The sequence below is a fragment of the Coregonus lavaretus genome, assembly GCF_964263955.1.
Source record: "Coregonus lavaretus genome assembly, contig: HAP1_SCAFFOLD_3015, whole genome shotgun sequence".
In the NCBI taxonomy this organism is placed as follows: domain Eukaryota; kingdom Metazoa; phylum Chordata; class Actinopteri; order Salmoniformes; family Salmonidae; genus Coregonus; species Coregonus lavaretus.
The window spans coordinates 39,018-63,605 of NW_028165633.1; the positions used below are offsets into that span (position 1 = coordinate 39,018).

General features: G+C 41.6%; 1 pseudogene across 1 annotated transcript; it reads left to right on the plus strand.

Moving 5' to 3' along the window:
* Window positions 1–7,443: 7,443 nt before the first annotated feature.
* Window positions 7,444–11,873, plus strand: LOC311115659 (chymotrypsin-like elastase family member 3B; annotated as a pseudogene). The gene is made up of 6 exons: window positions 7,444–7,495; window positions 7,593–7,692; window positions 7,995–8,092; window positions 8,292–8,419; window positions 11,314–11,369; window positions 11,657–11,873. The product of its transcript is annotated as a chymotrypsin-like elastase family member 3B (transcript).
* Window positions 11,874–24,588: the final 12,715 nt, after the last annotated feature.

The following is a 24,588-nucleotide window of genomic DNA, read 5'->3' on the forward strand; positions in this document are numbered from 1 at the left end:
GTAATTAGTAATTATTTGCACTCCAACTTTCCCACCTAACGGACCTGTTTTACCAGGATGCTCTGCTCTCTCTGCAGTGAGTGTTGCTGCTGAAGCGTCGTGGTGACACTGTGCTAAAACGTTTAAATGAATCACCCTTGGAGCAGCAGTTTTCCCCAGCCTGACCTGGCTGGCTTCTCCCTTCCTGGTCTTAATGCTGTGGTATTAGCTCAGTTGAGACTGATTTACAGACTCTTCACAGCACAGTATATTAAAGCAGCGCAGCCTGCCAATTTGCAGGGGTGTTGCAGGTGTCACTGGGAGAGTGTGAGATGAGCTGGACCAGTTCAATGGCCCCATTATGAACCTAACACATGCAGAGAAGCACAAATATACTGCTGAAAAACTCTCTCTCTCTCTACAACTCAAACGCACCTGTTCTGTTCACTAACACCCAAACACAGAGGTTCACACGGCACGCTAACCGCTGCATACTGCTGCATAAGAGACTGTGAGAAACTGAAATAAGGCTCTTCTCACCTACTAAAGCACAGGATAAGACACGTTATGTACTTGTATATACAGAGAATCTTTCCACAAGTACACTGTTCGGCATATACACACACAGGCACGCTCGTACACACACACACACACACACACACACACACACACACACACACACACGCACACAAACAGATGGAGCAAATAAAGTTACAGCTGGAGTGTTAATATTGTTTAGTCAGCTGTCATTTAGCAAAGAACGATAATCAACCATTTTGTTTGAGGAGGAACTCTGTAAACATGTCTCAGACTTCCATGTTGCTTTTACAGTATTCCCAAAATATTTACAGTTAGCTTTGGCCGGAAGCATTGAATGGGACTGTGCTGAGCTGTACTGTGCAGTGAGGTTTCAAGACACTAGATTTGGCTAAACAAAACCGAATACACAGAGGTTATATAAACATGTTTGCTCTTCCTCTTGACCAGTACATGTCTATACAGTCAAAGACAGACAGAGAGAGAGTGCAGAATAGTGATAAAGGTAAGGAGAGAAACAGAGAGGAAGGAGAGGTATGCTTTTGAACTGCTTTATTGTTATATCCACTGTCGATCACAGTCAAGGACTTTTGTCCTCCATAGGCTGGAGAGAGCTGGAGTTTCAGAGTAAAGGGAAGGATGGATGGAGCAGATAACCTTGCTGCTCTGAGACTATAAAGTATGCAGCTTCTACATGTTGGGTATCTCATGGTAAACATCCCACTCTGCTGTCCTGTAGTCTGTGTGAGGAGGGTCAAATATTAACAGCGGGTCATCAGCCACCGGACCACAGAGTCTGTGAATCATATCAATCATGGTAGATCACACATCACCTCTCCAGCCCTGGTGTCACAATGTAGGACCAGCAAGGCCACACACTGACACACTGCTTAACATCCCCAACATTAACTACCAAATATCCCATATTTCTCCCCTGAGTGTGACATTTTTGTGGGGGGAAAAAATGTTAAATGCAGCAAAAATATTCATAGAACACATGTATCATGTTATGTATCTAATGTATTTCTCTTCATTTTCTCAGCCTGGTTTCCCCTATAATTTTCCTGCACTTGGCGTCTCATTCTCTCTCTCCCTTCCTCTCCCCTCTCCATTTCAATCTCTCTTTCTCTCTCTCCCCACCCCGTCTCTCTCTTCTGTCTCTCTCTCTCTTCTGTCTCCCTCTCTCTTCTGTCTCCCTCTCTCTTCTGTCCTCTATATTATAGTTTCCCTTCAAAGAAGTCTCAGCAGCATTTCCCTCTCCTTCATTAATCTCAGCTAGGTTAGTCTTAAGTATTGAGCTCCATAATGTGACCTGACAGTCGATTGGACGATCATTAGCCATTAGAAAGTTACTACCGTTTAGACCTTATTACATTGATTTCCCATTGAAGTCTGATACCCTGAATCACAAATCTGCTAAGACCAATTTAATGTCACGATAACCAGGTGGCTGGGCGCCCGCAGAATAGGTTAATGTCAAAAACAGAGGGCATTTCATCATGACCATGTAAGGTTTTCTCCTATTGTTAATTCATAGCCATAATAAATCTCCCTTTTAGTCAGTGCAGAGTTTTTATAGCTTCAACTCAAAGTAATCTGTGATGAATATAGCCCCATGTAGCTCAGTTGGTAGAGCATGGAGCTTGCAACGCCAGGGTTGTGGGTTCGATTTCCATGGGGGGCCAGTATGAAAAATGTATGCACTCACTAACTGTAAGTCGCTCTGGATAAGAGCGTCTGCTAAATGACTAAAAATGAATAGGTTAATTCATACTGTCTAGTTGTAGCATACAGTCACATGCGTTTGTTACTTGGCATTTATGTTATTAAATGTGGCAACACATTGAAAATAACCTACGGATTCAGTCTCATATATTTAGCTAAGACCCAGCGTCTTTACATACAGATGCAGGATCTTAATTTGATCACCTTGTTGCAGGAGAACTTTCCTGAAATGCAGGAAATGTCAAACTTGTAGTGTATTTGAAGTTTAAAAAGGCTTCTGAAATTTGTCATTTCCACTTTGAAATTTCAAACTTGATTTTCCCTTACGAAAAATGTATTAACCCCTACATTTCCTGTTGCTGCAGGATTATTTTCCTGCTGTATCAAACTGGCTCAGATTAAGATCCTACATCTGTGTCACCTACTGCATTCATGAAACATACAAACCCTGCTGTTAACTACACTTCTCACTCAACTTTTAGCAGAATCAAAAATCCCTTATTGTCAAAATCCCCACTAAGCCAAGTTTGTCTCGAACTTGCGTCTGCTTGTTTAGATTGTGTATGATTGGTTTGTGTATGAGGGCCATTACTCCTTCCCTCTCTCTTTCTCTTCCCCCAGTAGGTAGAGCTGACATGTCAGGGCCCTGGGCTGAACCCGGGTTTGATTTGCGAGTTAAAAGAGCAGAGATAATCACAGGGCCTCTGTCTTAAATGACCAAAGCACTTTGTGTTTATGGGCTCATGATGCAAGCCAGAGACACAGAACAAACCGTTTTTAATTTGTCCAGCAAGGTTTTAGTTAAGACTCCACAAAGCAGGGACCTGAGGTGCTGGGGACCGGGGGGGGGGGGGGACAAAGGGAAGTGGGGGAGAGAGGGAGAGAGAAGGGGAGAGAGGGGGGAAAGGGGAATAGCAATGAATCAAGCTGAAAAGTGTTGCCACTAGAGCCTCAAGGTGCCCAAATGGAGCCAATTATAAGTGAAAACACCCATTGCAGACCAGCCCAGTGGGGGGACATTAACGGGCAGGGTGGAGGGGTGATGTTTGCAGACACAAGGAGGGAGGGAGGAGGGAGAGAGACAATTGCTATCTTATAACGCAATTATCCTGTGTTTGTTTTAGCTCTGCTGATAGCTCTACAGGCAGTTTAGGGTACTCAGCAGGATTAGAAAATATTGTATCACATAATTTTACTCACTGTGACAAACTAAGCAGATTGCCAAACAGACAGTATAACATTTCTCCCAAAGCACAGTTCCAACGCGTGGCATTTCTTGGTCATTCCCTCTTTAACACACTTTAAATAGCTCATTACTAGGGTCAGTCGAGCACACTTGAGTTGGGATTTCCTGAAGTATTTCAGATCCACACATTGATAAACTCAAGCCAACATCTGTGCTTGTAATTAGAAATAATATGTCTAATGTTTGGCAACTGTAGTGTAGTGGGCTTTAAGGAAAGAGAAGCAGGGACTGGGGTGGGCCCAGGTTGCACAGAACCAAACCTGAGGGATCAGACTTTCCTCTCATTAGCCAGGAACAGGAGAGGGGAGAGAGACGGAGAGAAAGAGAGCGGGAAGAGGGGGGATAACATGTCAAAAATGGGATTCTAAACTGTTGGCAAACCTGAGGGGTGTGATTCACAGAGCCTCAACCAGACATAACACACTCTGACTGGAGCCGTCAAGACGGTGCTGCCTTACCCTGCTTTTCCATCCACACAGATCCACAGCCTGGTGGTGCTCATCAGAGATACTGTAGACATGCACAGATACAGACAGACAGACGGAGGAAGACGGGAAGGTGAAAAAGCTACAAATGAAATAATATTTTTCTATTCAAAAGACAGGATGGAAAGCTGCATGGGAAATGGGGCTGATTTTGTTTATATCTGAAATATCTGCAGTAAGCTAGGGCATTCCTGAAGATGGGTGGCGATGGATGGATGTAAGGAGAAGATGTTTGTGGAAAAGTTTAATTCTACCACTTCATTACCTGATAGGGCGGCAGGTAGCCTAGCGGTTAGAAAGGCGAGCCAGTAGAGGGTTGCCAGTTCGAATCCAGGGTCCTACGGGAAGAAACCTGGCAGGAAGTGAGCTGGCAACTGGAGGGTTGCTGGTAACAAATCCTAGATGCCATTGCCTGCTATTGTGACCTTGAGCAAGGCACTTAACCCCCCCACAACAATAGCTCCCTGGGCACCCAGTGTAGCAGCTCCCCGCACCTCTCCAATACCTGTATATGTATGTATGTGTCTTTCAGCGGGATTGGGTTAAAAGCGGAAGTCAAATTTTGTCTGGACCTTGTGTGCAATTGACCAATAAAGTGATGTTAATCTTAATTGAGTCATCCATCATCTTGAAATCAATTCCATGTACATTAGCCTACAGTATACCTAAAACAGGACATGCTAATATCAAGGATTCAGTAAAAAACATAAATTCATGCGTAATATAGTCTATTATTCATGATAAGAAGATATGGGCGGCCAAATCCTGTAAAAACATGAATTCACCTTATACACATAACCATGGTAGTATTTGTGCTTGTTGCCAAAAATAATTCACAATCCTTCTTAAATAAAAATGTGATGTATCACCCCTTTCCTCTCTGGGGCGAACGTCTGTTATTTTACGAACTAATTCATGAGTAGCTGGTTTATTCCCTATACCATTTCCTAGCCTCACATTAATGACAGATATCCTTCATGTAAATTACAGGAAACAGGTCAGCTGATATCCTTCATTTACATGACAGGAAACAGCACAACTGATATCCTTAATTTACATGACAGGAAACAGGACAACTGATATCCTTAATTTACATGACAGGAAACAGGACCCCTGATATCCTTCATTTAAATGACAGGAAACAGGTCAACTGATATACTTCATTTAAATGACAGGAAACAGGACAACTGACATCCTTCATTTAAATGTCAGGAAACAGGACAACTGATATCCTTAATTTACATGACAGGAAACAGGACCCCTGATATCCTTCATTTAAATGACAGGAAACAGGTCAACCGATATCCTTCATTTAAATGACAGGAGACAGGACAACTGATATACTTCATTTAAATGACAGGAAACAGGACAACTGACATCCTTCATTTAAATGACAGGAAACAAGACAACTGATATCCTTCATTTAAATGACAGGAAACAGGTCATTCACCAGTTTATCTGACCAGTTAAATATTTTTTATGGATCAAAGCTGCCCATTTGAAACTATTTCCCCTGCAGTCCCTGGGCTCCTACTGCAGATTCCTGTCATATCTGAAAACCTTAGCAGATATACCTGGCCAGTGGGCCTTACACTGTGAAGGTTGAAGGCAGATAATGTATCTTTGTCTTAAACTACGAGTGGACAGAGAGCAGACAAGCTACTGTGGCTGCCTGGCTGACTGTTTTTCTCCTTGGAAGTCTTGATTTACAAAGTATTTCTGAAGGTCACCCTAATGGAAAATAAAAAATGATTACTGAAGTTTATGGATGCGCTCAAGTTGTTTCAGCACACATATTTACTGGACGGGCAGGAATTGCTACTTTTCTGATGAAAGTCAGATGGAACCCTTGAGCATATAAGGATGGACAGCCATGTCACACACACAGACTACAGTACATCTATACCGTACATTAAAGTGCATATATACACACACACAGAGAGAGAGAGAAGCAGAAGACAGACATCATAAATCATAAGTCTGTTACATTTTACCCACATGCTATACCTGAAACAAATACATTATAAATAAAAATGTCTTATATCATTGCCATGCTATGCAAACATATTGCAAGTCTGCTCCATAAATCAGTACACAAAATGTGGAGAAATATTATAACACAGAGAGAAAACAAACAGAGCCTTTTAGCTGTTCAGGCAAATATGGATTCGCTGTGCTTCTTTAAAGGGGAAATTTACGGATGTGTGCTGTTTCCTCTAGAGAACGCTGCTAATTCCCCTAAGGAGGAAAATATACTGTCTGGGAGAGGCGTAAAGAATTGGCTCCAGATTCACCGGGAGCACGGCCCCGACTTAGACGTACTCCACTTTATTTATTAAAGAAAGAAAAAGTTGTTACAGGACTGTTTCTCTTGAACGCAGCCCAAGTGTATCCAGTTCTGCGGTCACAGGAAGAAAATGTATTTCTCAGTCCACTGCATACTAACACAGCTGACAACACTAAGTCCCCCTCTCAATCACTCTTTCTTTCTCCTCTCCCTCCCCTCCCCTCTCTCTTTACGTCTCTCTCTCTACTTCTCTCTCCTGTTCTCTGTCCCTCACACACACTCTGTCTCTCTTTTACAAGGGCTTTCAACTGCTCCCTCTCTCTTTTGTGGGGAACAGTTTGTACTGTTCAGGCTGCTGGTATGGATATGGTCAAGTACTGTACAGTACTCAGTAGATACAGTATATGCCGGTTACAGTATGCAGGTTACAGTATGCAGGTCACAGTATGCAGGTTACCAACGTTTTTGGTAAATGGTGGAAACTTCTTTATATGAGTTTGTCCCCCCACCCCCCTCCCACACACACACATCCCTTTTCCCTGTCAACATTTCCAGAGGGACGTAATACCTCCAGTACAGTACAGGTTAGTGCAAGGTGAGCATTAAGGGAACAGGAGGTTCTTCCCAGCTAATATCGGCAGCAGGATATGGTAAGAGCTCAACAGATGGCCTGGGCTAGTCACAGACAGACAGACAGACAGGACTATTAGAGCACAGTGTCTGGGGCTGGGCCTGACAATGACAGACAGACAGACAGACAGACAGACAGGCAGGCAGGCAGGCAGGCAGGCAGGCAGGCAGGACTATTAGAGCACAGTGTTTGGGGCTGGGCCTGACAATGACAGACAGACAGACAGACAGACAGACAGACAGACAGACAGACAGACAGACAGACAGACAGACAGACAGACAGACAGGACTATTAGAGCACAGTGTTTGGGGCTGGGCCTGACAATGACAGACAGACAGACAGACAGACAGACAGACAGACAGACAGACAGACAGACAGACAGACAGACAGACAGACAGACAGACAGACAGACAGACAGACAGACAGACAGACAGACAGACAGACAGACAGACAGACAGACAGACAGACAGACAGACAGACAGACAGACAGACAGACAGACAGACAGGACTATTAGAGCACAGTGCTGGGGTCAGAGCTCCACATTACTGACAGACTGCCACCATACTGGACAGACTCTCCTTCCTACTGCTGCTGGCAGCATACGGTGAGACACCTGCCTCGGAGCAAATGAGCTCACACGGTCACAAAAACATCTGTGTGCAAATCTATTATGCTACTAAGCGTGCACAGTATGTTTCCAGCATATGGGTGTGGTACTCCCACCTACGAGCCCAACACCAACAGGATTGTGAATGGAGAGGATGCCCGCACACATAGCTGGCCATAACTGATTACTTCCCTGTATAAGTCCATTGAACCATACATTCATATTTTTTTTATTTTTCCTTTATTTAACTAGGCAAGTCATTTAAGAACAAATTCTTATTTACAATGACGGCTTACACCGGCCAAACCCGGACGACGCTGGGCCAATTGTGCACCACCCTATGGGACTCCCAATCACAGCCAATTGTGATACAGCCTGGAATCGAACCAGGGGGTCTGTAGTGACGCCTCAAGCACTGAGATGCAGTGCCTTAGACCACTGCGCCACTCATGTTGGTCATGAACTGTTTTTATTGTCTGTGTATCTGCATCCTCAGATTTCAACGCCAATGAAGCATGGCAGCCGTTGGCATCACACCTGTGGGGGCACTCTGATTGGCTCTTGCTGGGTCCTGACTGCTAGACACTGCATATGGTGAGAACCACTGCCAGTATGGGGTCCAGAGTGTGAGGTATTACTAGAGAATGTGAGTAGGAAGAGGTCCTTGAGGTCACGAATGTGAAGCAGAATATTGGGAAAGTATAGCGTACTGTGAGTCTGAGTATGCAGATACAGTATCATTCAAGGTAACTTGATGTTTCTCTGTGATGTTTGGTATATCCTCCCCATGCATGCCTGGAGATGTGTACCGTGTGGTGATGGGAGAACATGACCAGAGCGTACAGGAGGGAATTGAGCAGATCAGAGACGTGCTGCGCATCCTGGTTCACCCTGACTGGGACATTGACATGGTCACCGCTGGTGAGTATCCATCTGATAGACCTAAAATATGCCAAAGACACAGCAACAAACCTTGTACAAAATATGTGGAATTTGTACCTGTGAAACAACGTCAGATCTTCAAAGTTATATGTCCACTATCAGAAAAAAAACAAGGTTGTGCAGCACCTCCTACTGGAAAGTGTATCTATCTACAGCTATTCATTTGGTCTCCCATCCAGGGTTTTAACCAAGCCCAGCTTTAATATTTGCCACTGACTACTACCAATGTGCTATTTTGAGAATGATTATTGAGAGATCTCTTAAAGGGAAACTTCACAAATTTTCTTCTTCATATTCATAATCTCCAGCACCACCCCAACATGTGTGAAAATGGCACGTTTCTATGTTTAATAGTAAAAAAGATAGAGAAAGATAAGTGTTTCCACTGATATTATCAACCAATTAGTAGACAATTAGTAGGCAATGCCTACTCACAATTGGTCAAAATCACACGATGCACACCGATGATGTCATTGGAAACACTTTTCTTCCTCTATATTTTTTACTACAAAACATAGAAACACACCATTTTCACATATGTTGATGTTGGGATGTTGCTGGAGATGATGACTATGAAGTTCAAAAATGTTGAAGTTTCCCCTTTAATAACTAAATAGATTCACTGTTGCTATTGAAGTCATTACCAAGTGGTTTAACAGAGCAAATCAAATGTAACCATACTTTATAAGTCATATATCATCAATGATACTATTTAGGCCTATAGCATTTGCAAAGTCATCAACAGCTATTGTTTCAAATTCAACCCAGGGTTCAACTAAAAATAGACAATACATATAGGCCATCTCAACCAAAAATCAAAGTTAAAGAATAGGAGTAATTCAAATCAAATTTTATTTAAAGTGCATTTAAAGTTAGATTAGATTTAGTCCTATTCATTAATTTAGATTTTTGTTTGAGATGGAGATGTGAATTTAACATGTAAATTATTAATTTGTAGACCAACTGAATATTGAATTGTGTTTGGTTGCCAACGCAACCAAATATCAACATTTGAAGGAGAAGTATCTTCTGCTTAGAATAGTTCCATCTGTGCCACTGACTTAGTGTTTGTCTACAAATTAATAATTGATATGTTGGATACACGTCTCCATCTCAAACAAAAAGTTAAAGAATAGGACTAAATCAAATCAAACTTTAAATGCACTTTAAATCAAGTTTGATTTGATTTAGTCCTATTCTTTAACTTTGATTATTGGTTGAGATGAAGACGTGAATCCAACATATCAATTATTAATTTGTAGACAAATTGAAATTAAAGCCAGACTAAGTCAGTGGCACAAAATCTCCTTAAAATGTTGATGTTTGGTTGGTTGACAACCAAACACAATTAAATATCACTTGAATAGCCTATTAACTTGTCGACAAGATAACAAATGGTGTGTTGGATTCACGTCTCCAACTAAACCAAAAATAAAAGTTAAAGAATAGGATTAAGCCAGTGACTCAGATTAAACTATCCAAGCATTAGATATCCTTTCAATGTTGATATTTGGTTGAATTGTCAACCAAACACAATTCAAGAATAATTTTGTAATACAGTAAATAGCCTAAACTAATGTAACAGTATTTATTCAACGTTAATTATGAGTAACACATCCATGGCAACATTTTGAGGTTAGCCTACTGTCACTATAAATGTCTTCTTATGTAATCATAGAAAGCATGCCTGTTCAAGATAGCATGAAAAGGTCGCAGGTCTGTGGAGATCTTCATAATTGCTATAATAATCTGTGCAGAATCTTGAACAGCAGTCATTACACTATGTACTTTTAATCTAATCTCAACTGCAATCCAGGTCATTTGGTTGTGCTATTAGATGAAGCACAGTGATAACACATTAAATTGTTGTAGAAATGCAACATATCTGACATTGTATTCCCATTTGAACTTGGTTGTGCTTTTAAATGGTTGAAAGCGCAGTGATAACACTAAACCAAAAATCTAAACCAAACTAAACCAAAAATCAGACATTGTTGGAATTTGGTTGTGCTTTTTGAAAGCATAGTGATACCACATTGGGAATTCAACAAACTTCTGTCTCTCTTTTTGAGTGGGTGAATAAAGGTTGAAATCTCATTCTCATTGATCAATGTCTTAACCAAATATTACCCAGTGTGATGGCATTTGCAATGCAAGGATTGTGGGTTTGATTCCTGCTGGGGCCACCCATATGAAAAATATGTATGCACTACTGTAAGTTACTTTGGATAAAAGTGTCTGCTAAATGGCATATATTATTTGTGTGGCTATGTGGAGTCTGTGGGCTTGTGGCATGTGAAGTTTCATTTCAGGCTCACTAATTGCCCCTGTTGATGTTAAGCCACTCAACAGTTTTAAAGGGATGGTGCAAGATTTTAGCAACTAAGCCCTTTTTCTACTTACCCAGAGTCAGATTAATGGATTCAAATTGTATGTCTCTGCGTGCAGTTTGAAGAATTCTAGCTGTACCTGTAGACTTCCAGTCATTGCGCTGACGTTAGTTAGCAATGGCTCATAAAGCTTGTTTTGTAATATTTGTAAACAATGTAAATGCAAACACTGTATATCCTAAAAACTTTAATTTCGATATCATGGATGGTCCTTGCATCCATAGCTCTGTCTATGAATTTCAGAGTGGTTACATTTCTCCAGGCACATCCCTCAGCTTTTTACAAAAACAGAGGCAGGGTGTCCACTTTGTTATTATTTCAATTAAGGATTCTAGCTTTAAGATGTATGGACTGTAGACATACACAATATAAGTCTGTTAGTGAATATGATATGTAGACATACTGTATAGTAGCTAATCCTGTTACGTAGTGTTTATGTACCAGTGTATAGTGTGTAACTGTACCCTCCGTGTTCTGTTCCAGCCCATGGTCCCATGACTGATAAGCTGCAGCAGGCCTGCTACTCTTGGTGGGGAACAGTGTGTGTGTAGCCAGAGTGACTGGTGGGGCATGGTGGTGAAGAACACCATGATCTGTGCTAGATGGGGTGAATTGTCAGGATGAGTGAGTGAGGCAACAAAATATCTTGAGATCATATTCTTATGAATATACAGTATCACATTCACCATAACCTGTATGTCATAACTAATGTTCATAAAACAAGTTCTCTCTCTCTCTCTCTCTCTCTCTCTCTCTCTCTCTCTCTCCCTCTCTCCTCCCGTCTCTCTCTCTCCCCCTCCTCCCTCATTTTCTCCCTCTCTTTCAGGGGGACTCTGGGGGTCCTCTGAACTGTAAGGGTACTGATGGTAAGTGGTACGTCCACGGCATGACCAGCTTCCGTGTCCTCTAGTGTCTGCAACGAGGTGAAGAAACCAACCGTCTTCACCCACATCTCAGGAGGTATAGCAGACTTTAGTGCCTACATCTGTGGTGAGGAGCATTGTGGAGGGGGAAAAGATCATGTGAACCTGGTGGTCACATGATGGGGATATTGCTGCATTAGGCTTTCAGATATCAAGTAGGCCTAGTATAAATTGTTTAGTGTAGTCTATCAGGAAACCTTACGATATAAATCATTCATCAGTAGGTTTATTGGAGTGGCGCAGTGGTCTAAGGCACTGCATCGCAGTGCTAACTGTGCCACTAGAGATCCTGGTTCGAATCCAGGCTCTGTCGCAGCCGGCCGCGACCGGGAGACTCATGGGCGGCGCACAATTGGCCCAGCGTCGTCCAGGGTAGGGGAGGGAATGGCCGGCAGGGATGTAGCTCAGTTGATAGAGCATGGCGTTTGCAACGCCAGGGTTGTGGGTTTGATTCCCACAGGGGGCCAGTATAAAAAAATATATGTATTCACTAACTGTAAGTCGCTCTGGATAAGAGCGTCTGCTAAATGACTAAAATGTAAATGTAAAATGTAATTGGAGATCAGCACATATTCACATTCCATGAACATTTACAATCTCATGCTTTTAATGTGAATGTTTAAAGAAACCGTACCTGTCAGCGTTACCTTTGTCTGAGTGAGTTCTGTCAGCGTTTTTCTTGGTCCACGGCTTCATTCCTCATCTCCTGCGTGATTTGAGATAAACGAGTGGCCGTCCATACGGAGCACCTTGGAGGGAGCGTTGCTGATCAATCACTGCCGAGGCCTGAGAAGTGTCAGCGTCGGTGACCCTGCCGTGGATCGGGCGGGAAGAGAGCAGAGTCAGGAGTATGGGAGGGGGGCAGTGGAGAAATTGGTGGTGATGGCTAACCTTGACTTTAAATCGCTACCACTCGCCACTGGTTGGATCAAACAAGGGAAGATGTGGAAAATGTAGACCCCCCCCAGGCCCCTCCCCTACTGTTCATTTTTTTCTCTGCCATTATATTAGATTGTTCTAAAACGTTGCTGTGCAGGCCTATATAAAAAGTGTGAAACGATTACCGTCAAAAGGCCTTCTGTTTTCCAGTCAGCAGTTTTCTACTCAGGCAGAACCCTGTGATCAGGACCGAGTGTTCACCGCAGTGTGGTGATGTCACTTTAAATAAACCTTTTCCCCCTGTGTAACCTGCAGTGCGCTCCCAGCACTATTATACTACATAGCCTGATCCTATAGCACCACGCAGGATTATATTTGGGATGACAATGGCCTATTACAGTAAGTTATAGGCCTAGTACCTGTTCTTTTTCTGTGGTAAGCTGACTACCCTCTAGTTTTCCTTCCCTGGAGATACACATTATAGGTATCAGTACAGTATGCAGTACAGTAGGCTATGCCCACATCCACTTGGAAAACATTGTAAAATTGGATAGAACATAGAGACATACCCCGATGTATCATGTGACACCTGGTTGGGATAAAGTTCTACACACAATGGGACTGATCTGATCTGGGGTGAATTTCTGCTGGAGTTTCTCATGGCCCTCGCCTCGGCCATGCTTACGTAATGTGTGTGTATGCAGATGTCTGGATGAGTTAGGTCTCCGGGGGGCCAGATACTGTACCTCGTGGGGATGCAGCCTGTCGCTTCTGGGACAGAAGGAGCTAGGCTACACAATGCCATGGCTGTGGGGGGGGGGGGGGGTACTCCAGATGTGTTTCCCAGTTAACACTCAACACAGCTGAAACTTCTGTTCTGAACACTATGAATTAACTGGACAAACAAGCAGAAATGTTAGTCCTAACGGCTACATAATGCTCTTGATAGGCAACATAATGCTCTTGATAGGCAACATAATGCTCTTGATAGGCTACATAATGCTCTTGATAGGCTACATAATGCTCTTGATAGGCAACATAATGCTCTTGATAGGCTACATAATGCTCTTGATAGGCTACATAATGCTCTTGATAGGCTACATAATGCTCTTGATAGGCTACATAATGCTCTTGATAGGCTACATAATGCTCTTGATAGGCTACATAATGCTCTTGATAGGCTACATAATGCTCTTGATAGGCTACATAATGCTCTTGATAGGCTACATAATGCTCTTGATAGGCTACATAATGCTCTTGTTTTGGTAGAAAGTTAAGTCACTTCTTATCTACCAGATCTACCACAGCTAGGTAACATGAATATACAGTGTGTTCAAGTGTTGCAGTCTGATTTGTGTTATTACCAGTTATTCATCACCCTCTGCTGGTGATCAGGGGAATCTCAGGAGCTGGATCACCCTGAGGATAAACTCCAATAGGGAGAGACTACAGTGGCAGAGTAACACCACTCAGTGGAGAGCAAAGGAGCTCCCTAAGTCAAGTCTACTGTCTTATAATATTTTGATAGAAAAGTCCAAAGGACTGTCATCTACATGAGACTGGCAGGCACAGGGATAGATAGGGGTGTTAATAGTTAACCTAGTAAAGGACACACCTCGTGGAGACTTCCTACTCTTTAGATAGACCGCTCTGCCAGTCCACAGTTTGAGATGGTCACAGCCCATCCGATTTAATGCATACTAGAACATGAATGATAGCTCAACTTCACATTCAGTATCTGAATAAGCTTTTATATTACAGTAATCAGGGCTTTCAGAAAACGTAATCCAGAACCTGAAAAGGTAAATGAGAAGCAAGGAACTCTGTCCAGTCCATAGTGACTGTGTGTACTGATACTGCTGAGTCATTTTCCATCATCCCAATGCAGTGTGGTAGGCCCAGGTGGTTACCTTGACTGCAGATACAGCCTCTCTCTCTACAGCCTCTCAGGGTGAACTAGATGAGGCGAGTTCAAGCAGCTGAGAGTGTTTATGGCTTTATAGACTCCTAATGGAGTACTATAGTGCTGGGTGGACCCTAGTGGTAAGGAGACGAGAGAACAGTCTCTGACCCTGCGTGGACTACAGTGCCAGTGCTGCAGATAGCTACGCAGCATCAAATCAAAGGCCCTCTGGTCAATCATTAACCACCATGTCATAATTGTGCATAAAGGATAAATAAAATAAGACGATTTCAGATGCAATGCAATTTTGAATATATAATTCAATAAGACCTATTGAAAAAATTTACATTCCATGCCAAAGATTTTGACCATGGTCACATTTCAGCATGTTACATTGTATATGATCGCGCTGTAATCTCAGTTTTAATCCATCCAAATATATTTTTGATTAGAGTGTGGGTGGAGGACCAATCCAAGCAGGGTAAAGGTTGTGCCACAGAATGTGGGATTCCTTAAGTCATATGGAAAAAATGAATTGTATCAGTATCCATGGTTAATAAATGACTGGATGAATTGTAAAACAAAGTCACATAAAAACGATTCTGTAGTATTTGAGGTTACATGTTCGTCATGAACCCTGTGTAAAGTGACGTGTTTTATAGGGTAGCAGACACTCAACCTCCCCTCCCTTCACCTTTAACACACTTATCTCCATTGTGGGTGTATTTGTAGGTCATTGAAGTTGAAATAAGGTGTGCACTCAGAATAGGTCAAGGACATCTATCATGGGACCGTATACAGACATTTGTATACATTGTCTGGAGGAATGAAATTTCCACTTGATTTTAAAGATGTAATTGTACTATAATCCAACTAAGAGGCTAATCCTTGACACTGTGTGTAATCAAAAGACATTTGCACACCCCTTTTTCGTGATATCCAATTGGTAGTTACAGTCTTGTCCCATCGCTGCAACTCCCCTATGGACTCAGGAGAGGCGAAGGTTGAGAGCCATGCGTCCTCCGAAACACGACCCTGCCAAGCCGCACTGCTCGCTTAACCTTGAAGCCAGTAGCACCAATGTGGCGGAGGAAACACTGTCCAGCTGGCAACCGATGTCAGCTTGCAGGTGCCCGGCCTGCCACAAGGAGTCGCTAAAGCACAATGGGACAAGGAAATCCCGGCCGGCCAAACCCTCCCCTAACCTGGACAACGCTGGGCTAATTGTGCACCGCCTCATGGGTCTCCCAGTCACGGCCAGCTGTGTCACAGCCCGGGAGGCCGAACACTAGCTTTTAAGACAACATAATCTGGCATTGGGTAAGTCTGACGGTACCAGCCCTGAAAATAAAAGGTGCGTTTAAAAAAGATACTGACAAAGTTAAAGTCTTTTTTTATTATTATTATTATTATTATTATTATTATTATTATTATTATTATTATTATTTTTTTTATTTTTTTTTTTTTTTTTGGGGGGGGGGGGGGGGGGGGGTGGATCAGCTTAATATTGCAGATAGATTGTATCTTCTATCAATGTAATTGTCTGCATCACTTCCAATCCCCCATGTTTTTTATATATATATACTCCCCTTTATTACTTTTCAACCCCGCCATCCTTTCCCTACTTGGAGTAAATTAGTGAACAACAATGCCCAGGCCTCTAATTCCGGTCTATACTTACTATCTACACCTTATGGACACAGTTAATTTTACAATAATTATATTATATATATACATATATTATTTTTTTTGCTCCTGAACTTCTTCTACTCTCAACCTCTCCGATCATTTTCATGATGTCCATCCGGTTTGCTTCTATATGCCATATCTTTCTAACTGTGCTCTTTCCCAAAAGCTCCCAACATACAACCTATATACTTATTATGGACACAGTATGCTTACATTATTAGCTATCTTTGTTATTATTTGCTGTTATTTGTTATTAGTCCCATCCTTCAACTCTATTCAATACCTCCCATCTATCTCTTAACACCATCCATATAGGATTTCTATTTGCCATATATATTTCAACCGTACTGTGATGTTTTACAAAAGTTCTGAACCTTTCTATTCTCATTGCTTCTACAGATTGTGAATTAAAAATAAACATTTTTGCTAAAAGTATTATTATATTATTGATCGATTGACTATGACTTTTCAGATCACCCAGTAATGCTATCTGCAAGGTTAGCTCCAGGTAAATATTGCAATCCTTTAGCCATTCCTGGACCTGTGTCCAAAAACAAGCTACAAATGGACAGAACCAAAACAAATGATCTAATGATTCTGTCTCTTCACAGCAAAATCTGCAGAGCTGGGAAGATTGTATCCCCCATATAAATAACATTCTATTGGTAGCAAGAATTTTATATAATCATTTAAATTGAAAGATTCTAATTTTTTAATCCGGTGTCGTTTTGCGTGTCAGTTCATAAACACTATGCCATGGGATCGGTACGTCAAAGATCTCTTCCCAACTATTTTGCAATCTATATGGGACGGCTGTCAATCCTTTGGTCCTTAAGTGAAACTGATATACTTTTTTATTTATCACAGTTTTCCTTAACCAATTGTGTTCTTTAATGCAAGGCCGACAGACAAGTTCCTTACTTTCTCCCCCTTCCACTTTCCTCTTCCACTTTTGCGGTAAGACTGCAATTATTTGGTTGTAATTTTGGGTAGAGCAGACATTTCCATATGTTTTTGTTAGCTGCATGTGCGACATAACTCCACCAGTCCTACCGATGATATCATTTACGAAGATTATACCTTTTTTAAACATTCTGTCTAAAAAAAATGTCTCATATAATTTAAAAAACTGTTCGCTAGGCGTAGGCAAGACCATAAGCAAATAGGTAAACTGGGATAATACTAAAGAGTTAATCAGGGTGATTTTTCCACAAATTGACAGGTATTTTCCTTTCCATGGTAGTAAGATCTCATCTATTTTTGCTAACTTTCTATTAAAATTAATTGAAGTGAGATCATTTATTTCCTTTGGGATATGTATTCCGAGTATATCCACATCACCATCAGACCATTTTATTGGTAAACTACATGGTAATGTAAAAATTGTATTTTTTAGTGATCCAATACGTAATATAGTACATTTGTCATAATTTGGTTGTAATCTAGAGAGGTTAGAAAATGTATCTAGATCCTCTATGAGGCTGTGGAGTTAAGTTAAAGTCTTACTGATTGAGACATTTGAAACTTCATTCTAATCAAGTTCAAAGATAACTGTCACACTTATTAGGCCTATCTGGTTATTATTCCACACACTGGAGCAAACATATGAGATGAATGCCCCATAACTAGGGCCATGCATTTTGGTTGGTTTTTGTGGGGGTTTTCTTTGACCGGTATTTCCAGCATTATCCACTGGGTTTGCTGCAGGCAGAAAATCCTAGGAAATGCTCTTTAATTGACGCAAGCTGTCTCCAATCAATCATTCAATGTTTGGTTGTGTGTGAGTGTTTGGTGGGGGGGATCGCCTAAGCCAGGGGAGGCATAGCTCTACAAACTGTAATTGTACAAAGCCTATTATTTGGCAGGGAATACTATTTGTAGCTCAGTGTTTCTACACTTTGCTCAAGCTGATCCTTTCCAACAGACACAATCCCTGATCATCAGAGGTTATAAAAATATGGTCATTAGGACAGTTAAAGGGGAGAGACCATGAATCCAGACAGAATCAGATTATCACTTGACAAAAGAGCGTGCCAATACCCCGTTCTTTGCAGATGAAAACAATATATTCTGTAAAACCTGCAATTTAGCATTAGATTATAAATGGAAATGCAGACTACACAGCAAAGGAGGCTGGTGGGAGGAGCTATAGGAGGACGGGCTCATTGCAATGGCTGGAAGGGAATCAATGGAACAGTGTCAAACATATGGATACCACATATTTGACTCCGTTCCATTTATTCCATTCCAGCCATTAAAGTTAGCCCCTCCTCATATAGCTCCTCCCACCAGCCTCCTCTGATACACATCCATCTGAAATAAAAGAAACACATTATACTGTCTAGGAAGAATGCTAGACAGTTTAGATAGCTGGCAGGTCATGCCGTGGAGGATATAGCGAAATAGTCTCATCCTTACATAAGACAACATCAATCAACAAAAATATTTGTCTGTTCTTAACATATGGGTATGATAGGCATTTTTATATCAGAAAATGTAGAGGGGGAAATGTAGACTATTTTCAGAACATATAAATGGCTAGCCTATTTTCATTTGCTATAGAAATAACAATCCAACGACTTCTCCAACGCTGTTACAGTTTTTCTCAATTGCTAAAACACTAAAACCCATTGGCTGAACAAAGTTCTCAGTTGCCTGGACTCATTTAGCTAATTATGCAGTCTGTTGTCAATACCTTAAACCATTAAACCATTTCACATGGTAAAACACAATTTGCAGATCTCACTTAGACTTTTCAGCAAAACTCTAAACACATTCTCATTCTCAAAACACATTCTGCACTCTAATGCACAATGTCATCCATACTGGTAAACACAAGTGGCAACAATCAAATACAAATAGAGAACACATGTCATTGATTGAACACAACCACTCAAAATTGATTTAACCTGTTTCAAATGATGTGACACAACCAATATAAGCCAGTTCAGAGAGCAAACAGGTTGTTGAAGGTGGGAAGGAGAAAGTCTGAGAATGGATAGAAGAAACAATGTGAGAGGACGAGTGCGTATGCGAGGTGGGCGATGAGGAGGGCAAGAAAGAGGAAGAGGAGGACGAAGAGGAAGAAGAAGAGGAAGACAAAGAGTGGAAATATCTGATGAAATTCGAACAACAGTCATAGACCATGTTCTTGTCCATGGACTGACAATGAGGGAAGCAGGACTTAGAGTGCAAGCCAATTTGAGCCGATTTTCTGTGTCCACCATAGTAAGGACATTCAGTGAAGAGAACAGGTACAGTATACTACTGTATTTTTGTAATTGCAAATTTACTGTACTACACTATATGCAGCTGTTTCAATAGACATTTGTAAAGTTAATCACTATGTATTGTACTGCATGAATATGTTTTGTAACTGCACAACTACTTTTTGTAGAATTGCAAGGCTGCCACATGCAGGTGGAAGGACAGCTATATTCACTCGGGAGCAAGAGGCCGTTATAGTTGGCATGGTCCTTCAAGATAATGCAATACGACTCAGAGAAATCCAGGAACGAGTGATACAAGACAACACACACTTCCAGGGAATCAACAGTGTGAGCATTTCCACAATTGACCGTGTCCTCCATCGTAACAGGATGCGAATGAAACAAGTATACAGAGTACCTTTTGAGCGCAACTCACCAAGGGTGAAAGAACTGCGAGCTCAGTACGTGCAAGTAAGTGTACATTCAGAAACATCAATGGGCAGTTTATTAACTTGTTCCTCCCTCCATACTCGCCTTTCCTGAATCCGATTGAGGAGTTTTTCTCCTTTTGGAGATGGAAAGTGTATGATAGACAACCCTACACCAGAGTAAATCTGCTGCAAACCATGGATTTAGCCTGTGGTGATATACAGTGAGGGAAAAAAGTATTTGATCCCCTGCTGATTTTGTACGTTTGCCCACTGACAAAGAAATGATCAGTATATAATTTTAATGGTAGGTTTATTTGAACAGTGAGAGACAGAATAACAACAAATAAATCCAGAAAAACGCATGTCAAAAATGTTATAAATTGATTTGCATTTTAATGAGGGAAATAAGTATTTTACCCCCTCTCAATCAGAAAGATTTCTGGCTCCCAGGTGTCTTTTATACAGGTAACGAGCTGAGATTAGGAGCACACTCTTAAAGGGAGTGCTCCTAATCTCAGCTTGTTACCTGTATAAAAGACACCTGTCCACAGAAGCAATCAATCAATCAGATTCCAAACTCTCCACCATGGCCAAGACCAAAGAGCTTTCCAAGGATGTCAGGGACAATATTGTAGACCTACACAAGGCTGGAATGGGCTACAAGACCATCGGAAGAAACACAAAAGAACTGTCAATCTCCCTCAGCCTGGGGCTCCATGCAAGATCTCACCTCGTGGAGTTGCAATTATCATGAGAACGGTGAGGAATCAGCCCAGAACTACACGGGAGGATCTTGACAACGATCTCAAGGCAGCTGGGACCATAGTCACCAAGAAAGCAATTGGTAACACACTACGCCGTGAAGGACTGAAATCCTGCAGCGCCCACAAGGTCCCCCTGCTCAAGAAAGCACAAATACAGGCCCATCTGAAGTTTGCCAATGAACATCTGAATGATTCAGAGGAGAACTGGGTGAAAGTGTTGTGGTCAGATGAGACCAAAATAGAGCTCTTTGGCATCAACTCAACTCGCCGTGTTTGGAGGAGGAGGAATGCTGCCTATGACCCCAAGAACACCATCCCCACCGTCAAACATGGAGGTGGAAACATTATTCTTTGGGGGTGTTTTTCTGCTAAGGGGACAGGACAACTTCACCATATCAAAGGGATGATGGACGGGGCCATGTACCGTCATCTTGGGTGAGATCCTCCTTCCCTCAGCCAGGGCATTGCAAATGGGTCGTGGATGGGTATTCCAGCATGACAATGACCCAAAACACACGGCCAAGGCAACAAAGGAGTGGCTCAAGAAGAAGCACATTAAGGTCCTGGAGTGGCCTAGCCAGTCTCCAGACCTTAATCCCATAGAAAATCTGTGGAGGGAGCTGAAGGTTCGAGTTGCCAAACGTCATCCTCGAAACCTTAATGACTTGGAGAAGATCTGCAAAGAGGAGTGGGACAAAATCCCTCCTGAGATGTGTGCAAACCTGGTGGCCAACTACAAGAAACGTCTGACCTCTGTGATTGCCAACAAGGGTTTTTGCCACCAAGTACTAAGTCATGTTTTGCAGAGGGGTCAAATACTTATTTCCCTCATTAAAATGCAAATCAATTTATAACATTTTTTACATGCGTTTTTCTGGATTTTTGTTGTTATTCTGTCGCTCACTGTTCAAATAAACCTACCATTAAAATTATAGACTGATCATGTCTTTGTCAGTGGGCAAACGTACAAAATCAGCAGGGGATCAAATACTTTTTTCCCTCACTGTAGGTGAGGAATCATGTCAGGGCTGGATACGGCTTCTTCCCCCGTTGCCTCAGGAGGGACAATATTGCTTGTGATGTCGACAAAGTGCTCTGGCCTGACCCAGCCCAAAGACAAGAAGAAGCACATTGATCACATTTTACTCCTTTGATTTTTGTCCCTTTTAGTATTGTATACTGTAGTACAGTGCATTGTAGGCTGTATACTGTACAATGTACACATTGTATGGCTCTGAACATTGTGCTTTCCATTTGTTAACAGTACTGACTGCTCAATAGATTTTGACTGGTTGCAGGTTCATATCAACAAAGAACAATAATTACAGTATCACAGAGACAAAGAACAAGTTTGTGAGATGCAGGGTACAGTACTGTAAAAATAGGGGTACAAGGAGGAGGAAGAACAAAAAACAAAAGAGCAAAGCAGAGTAGTAATTTCTGATCAATTTTGAGCTACTATGATAGAACATGTTTTCGTTCATCAAAAGACAATTACGGAAAAATCTGAAATTTGTTTTGAGATTTAAAATGTACTACTCCCTGAGAACTGTATGTTTTGAACAATGTGTTTTCTATTTTTCAGTGTATTGTTTACTGACTGCTTGAGAGTGTATATCATTTTAATCACTTTGTTTATGATTTGAGAGCAGTGTTTGATTTTGAACACAGGCAAAACTGTTTTGAGGCGAACGTTTCATTTTGCGAGAGGAGTCAGAGGTTTTGTAAATAGTGCTTGAAGATGAGGTTTTGTGTTTAATGTTTTCAGGAAATGGAGCAAGGTTTCAGAAATTGCGTTTTAGCAATTGATGTCTTACAATTAACTGTAAGACCTCAGTATTTGGAGAGATAGCTTCTCAGCCTTCACAATGTGCGCGTAAAAGCGCAGGTACTCGGGAATTATATGCTGGCGTTGTTGAATTGTTCACTGCCTGTAAATACACTGTATTAGCCAAAAAAAATAACAGCTCTCCTACAAAATATGAAGAACATATTGGTCTTGCGTGTCAGTGGATTTGTCCTTCATTATGGAGATGCTTTCAGTTTTTTTAACCAGATTGTGACTACATTCTTTACGTGTGTGTGCGCGGATTTTGGGATGGTCAACTTTATCGAGAGGGATGTTGGCGCTTGCAAAAGCCATATCCTCAACATTTACGTTTTTACATGGATTTCTATAGCAAATTAAAATGGCTACTTTGTTCGGAAATAGGCTAGCTACATTTTCTTAGATCAAATGCCCATTATTCCCATATAATGTTGATAACAGACAATAAATTAAATATTTATGTTGATAATGTCTTTAAGATAGGCTAATGATTTGGTTTATTAGCTCAAGTTAGGCTGCTGATGAGAATAATTGTCTGCAAACATTTCATTTGAAGTCAATCCACATTGTTGGGAATTTATTTTGGACTAATTGGATTATTATGTTAGATGATCATGGTATGCAAACGTGACAATTAATTCACACTTGCTGTGAGAAGGTGCTATATAGGCCTCTTGAGGTCGGATGATCGAAATGAGGGGTCGAAAAAAAACAACCAAAACGCCTAGTCCTACCCATAACACTAATCACCTGTAATCGAAGATTAACTACAGTGGGGAAAAAAAGTATTTAGTCAGCCACCAATTGTGCAAGTTCTCCCACTTAAAAAGATGAGAGAGGCCTGTAATTTTCATCAAAGGTACACGTCAACTATGACAGGCAAAATGAGATTTTTTTTCTCCAGAAAATCACATTGTAGGATTTTTAATGAATTTATTTGCAAATTATGGTGGAAAATAAGTATTTGGTCAATAACAAAAGTTTCTCAATACTTTGTTATATACCCTTTGTTGGCAATGACACAGGTCAAACGTTTTCTGTAAGTCTTCACAAGGTTTTCACACACTGTTGCTGGTATTTTGGCCCATTCCTCCATGCTGATCTCCTCTAGAGCAGTGATGTTTTGGGGCTGTCGCTGGGCAACACGGACTTTCAACTCCCTCCAAAGATTTTCTATGGGGTTGAGATCTGGAGACTGGCTAGGCCACTCCAGGACCTTGAAATGCGTCTTACGAAGCCACTCCTTCGTTGCCCGGGCGGTGTGTTTGGGATCATTGTCATGCTGAAAGACCCAGCCACGTTTCATCTTCAATGCCCTTGCTGATGGAAGGAGGTTTTCACTCAAAATCTCACGATACATGGCCCCATTCATTCTTTCTTTTACACGGATCAGTCGTCCTGGTCCCTTTGCAGAAAAACAGCCCCAAAGCATGATGTTTCCACCCCCATGCTTCACAGTAGGTATGGTGTTCTTTGTATGCAACTCAGCATTCTTTGTCCTCCAAACACGACGAGTTGAGTTTTTACCAAAAAAGTTATATTTTGGTTTCATCTGACCATATGACATTCTCCCAATCCTCTTCTGCACTCTAGCAAACTTCAGACGGGCCTGGACATGTACTGGCTTAAGCATGGGGACACGTCTGGCACTGCAGGATTTGAGTCCCTGGCGGCGTAGTGTGTTACTGATGGTAGGCTTTGTTACTTTGGTCCCAGCTCTCTGCAGGTCATTCACTAGCTCCCCCCGTGTGGTTCTGGGATTTTTGCTCACCGTTCTTGTGATAATTTTGACCCCACGGGGTGAGATCTTGCGTGGAGCCCCAGATCGAGGGAGATTATCAGTGGTCTTGTATGTCTTCCATTTCCTAATAATTGCTCCCACAGTTGATTTCTTCAAACCAAGCTGCTTACCTATTGCAGATTCAGTCTTCCCAGCCTGGTGCAGGTCTACAATTTTGTTTCTGGTGTCCTTTGACAGCTCTTTGGTCTTGGCCATAGTGGAGTTTGGAGTGTGACTGTTTGAGGTTGTGGACAGGTGTCTTTTATACTGATAACAAGTTCAAACAGGTGCCATTAATACAGGTAACAAGTGGAGGACAGAGGAGCCTCTTAAAGAAGAAGTTACAGGTCTG